At 43.0% G+C, this 3,986-nt stretch overlaps 1 non-coding gene across 1 annotated transcript; it reads left to right on the top strand.

Annotated features, from left to right (window-relative positions):
• The first annotated feature begins 717 nt into the window (after positions 1-717).
• TRNAT-UGU (transfer RNA threonine (anticodon UGU)) lies at positions 718-789 on the top strand. Its single transcript has one exon. It is a non-coding gene; the product is annotated as a tRNA-Thr (tRNA).
• Positions 790-3,986: the final 3,197 nt, after the last annotated feature.

A 3,986-nucleotide genomic window follows, 5' to 3' on the forward strand; every position in this document is an offset into this window, starting at 1 on the left:
CCACCATCACCACCACCATCACCACCATCACCACCACCATCACCATCACCACCATCACCACCACCATCACCACCATCACCACCACCATCACCACCATCACCACCACCATCACCATCACCACCACCACCACCACCACCATCACCACCACCATCACCACCATCACCATCACACCATCATCACCATCACCACCATCACACCATCACCATCACCACCCCCACCATCACCACCATCACCACCATCACCACCACCATCACCACCACCATCACCACCACCACCATCACCACCACCATCACCACCATCACCACCACCATCACCACCACCACCATCACCACCACCATCACCACCATCACCACCATCACCACCATCACCACCATCACCACCATCACCATCACCATCACCACCCCCACCATCACCACCATCACCACCATCACCACCACCATCACCACCACCACCATCACCATCACCATCACCACCATCACCACCACCATCACCACCACCATCACCACCACCACCATCACCATCACCATCACCACCATCACCATCACCATCACCACCCCCACCACCACCACCATCACCACCACCATCACCATCACCATCACCACCACCACCACCACCATCACCACCACCATCACCACCACCAGCAGGAGCCAAGCCAGGTGTGGGTTGCATGATGAGTTATGGCCACTGGCCGCCCGCCGTGTTGCTGTGCCAACATGCGCCTCCTTAGCTCAGGGGCAGAGCACTGGTCTTGTAAACCAGGGGTCGTGAGTTCGATTCTCACAGGAGGCAACAACGTCTTTAGTGGCTGCTGTTGTGATAATTATTGATGAGTAGAAGTGGTAGTGCAGCTGGCAACATACTACCTCAAATATCGATATAACAAAATGAAATACAATAATGGCGGACCAGATGACCCACCCGCCCACCCGCGCTACCATCACAAATGTAAGGTTGAGTTGAGAGGAAGGAAATCAGGTCTTCTTCGTCTGTGGTACTCAATGAAGATCAGGCGGCCTTTGTAGATTTATTACAACAAAACGTGTACGTCCATCTGTAGTACTCTGGGCTATAGTCTTATGACACACTACGACACACTCTAGTGAACAGTGTTACGATGCTGGCCAGTGTGTCTCCTCAGGTCACACTGGCAGGGGTTATATGGGAGTCCGTCAACACCCATTCAACAACGTGTTCAAATAACAGATCAGCTCTTACGTGTTCAAACATCCTGATTAACAGTAGCCCGTGGGAACAGTGAGCCCGTGGCAACATGCATCTAACTCTATGTAACTCACAGTAAAATGATAATGACAAATACCTAATGAGAAATTAATGGTAGTGTGCGTGAGTCTTACATGTTGCTCGGCCACAACCTGGCTCAAGCTCCTGCCAGCCATGATAAGTTATGGTTATACATGAAATAATACTGAATATAAGGGTACAGAAATAAGCAAATTGTAGGTATTTACAAGAGTTATTCCTATATCAACTAGTATGCTTGAGAAGATAGATAACACACTTTACAATTATTAGATTATCATAAAGATATACACATGGATATTATATTTGGTGTAAACAAAATCAGTATGCAAATGAAATGAAAAAAAAATCAAAAAATGAAACAACTTATTGAATACATATTATTATGTAGTCAGACTTCTCCTTAAATAAGGAAGTGCTGCTGCAACTGATTTCTGTATTAGATACCTTATGTCGTAGATGACAATATAACATAAATACTTTGAATAGAAATATAAGTGCAATAGACAATGGAACAATTGAAATTCTAGATATATGAGAAGCGTACTTAAGCCAGAACATCTATTGTAGAATCTAGATCGTTCTGAACCTTAGATGGAAGATGTTGGATCTTTACTTCATCGATGATTGGTAAGTTGATGTTTTGGGGGATTCGTCCTAAACTCGGGATAGTTCTATCAATTTGTCCCAAATAATGATCATGAGTGCCGAACAATTTGAAACTGGAACTGATAAGAATATATTGTTGTCCTAACTGAATGTGTCCCAGAAATAAATAAGATTTGGGATGATTAGGTGGGCAATGAAGAAGAACATTTTGTTAGTCTGGGAAAAACAGTACGTGATACTGGTCCATACTTTCAATCCAAGGTTCATTAACAACAATTTCCTTAAAGGAACAAGAACGAAGAACATTTTGTTGATGCCCGAAAAGTAGTTGGTACTTACATGAATTTGTTTGTAAATTATGGAAAACGGGGAGGGGGGATGCAAATCAAGTTGTCAAGCAATGGTTTATGGCACAATGCTAAATCATCCATGGAGAGATGTGCAATCAATGAGGAATAAATATTTAATAATAGAAAGTTCATGTTATCAGCAAGGACGATAGTTTTTTGCGACCCTTTTGTATAATTAAAAGAGAATGGTATTACGTTCACAAGGCTGTAAGTATTGGAGTCATTGAATGGTAGGTGGATAATGACCGCTTCGAGGATCACGTCAACCGTTAGTAAGGAGTAATAACTGGCCATGTGATGCAGAGGGAGAGCTGGGGTGCAACCGAATATCGTCATCGCTTGTTTAATGATACGTGTGAGTTCCGAGAAGGCAAAAAAATGATGGCGTGACAACTTGGTTTACCAGATTATTAACATCTTCCAATAAGGCAGTGAAATTTTGTGCATGATAAGTGATCTGGGCATATAAACTATCAACATATGTGGAAATAGTCACTATAGCATATATGGGATTAAGAGACTTTGACAGTAGTGCTACATGTTGTGTCAAGTTATTAACAGTTAACATTATGTCATTCAAATATTTAGAATGTTGTTTTAAGATCTTAGCTTTAGCCTTAATATACCTGTTGTTAAGAAGTTGAAATTCTAAGGATCTAACCTGATTCCTAACTGAATTCAGTTCTTCCTGAGTAGCAACAACAAACAAATATGATTGGAGGGACCCTACAAAATTAGGCAGACCTCTCTTGCTTCTCCTTTGCTTTTCGTGTTCATCCTGGCATTAGTATTTACTGGAGATTCAATGTCTTGCACTATGTCATACAGAATCACACAGGTACTATTCAATTTCCAGGTCCACTGGTTTAACAAAGTTGGAGGAGGAGCAACACTAGAGTTTCTGATGGACGCACTGGTGTAAAACTTGAGTAGGGTAGACCGTAAACGAGGTACGGCCTCCATTAGTTTTACTAAATTATCGTAAGTGTAGGGTAGACCCTCCAGGCCCAACTTAACCGAGACTGTGTCCCTCACGAGGCGGACCCCGCGGGGAGTCGTGACAAGGGCGCCTGGTACTGCCATGGTGTCATATATAGGAAGACACCATAAGGACATGAGAAGGAAGAACTTGGAAAATGATAAACTTAGGAACTTCTTAAAGGCGAGGTCTTAATGAATACTGATGTGTGTGGTGGTGTTGTTAGGGCATTCGGCTCTGGTGTGGAGACAGTCTGAACAGTGGTAGAAGTTGGTTGCGTGACATTGTTTGGGGTTTGAGGAGTGTTGTCTGTTGTGATACCGGGATGATCATGTTCAGAATACTGTAAAACTTTCAAGTGGTCCTCATGTTCTTCACGAATGTCACCTGTATTTAGATGTCGAACCCTGAACTTATGTCCCTTTAAATGAGCTAAGACTCTATAGGGGCCAGAAAATTTTGGGTCAAGTTTAGGAACATCACTTCTAGTGTTAAATTCTTGCACCATTACCAAGAGTCCGGGAGCCACCTTTGATGGTTTCGTGGATTTATTAGCCTAGTTCGTGAAGGTTGTAGTGGCTTCACCTAGATTTTCCTTGATCCTTTGATGAATCAATTGAGTCGTGCGATATTTTTCCGCAACAACTGATTTCTGGACCGCTGGACATGAAGGAGGGGACGCTATTATGTCATACGGCAACACTTTATCAAAACCGTGTAAGGCGTGGAAGGGTGTGTCTCCAATTGACTTATGATAAGCTGAATTTAATGAACATCGGACATCAGAC

The sequence above is a fragment of the Panulirus ornatus genome, chromosome 42 (genome assembly GCF_036320965.1).
Source record: "Panulirus ornatus isolate Po-2019 chromosome 42, ASM3632096v1, whole genome shotgun sequence".
NCBI classification, from domain to species: Eukaryota; Metazoa; Arthropoda; class Malacostraca; order Decapoda; family Palinuridae; genus Panulirus; species Panulirus ornatus.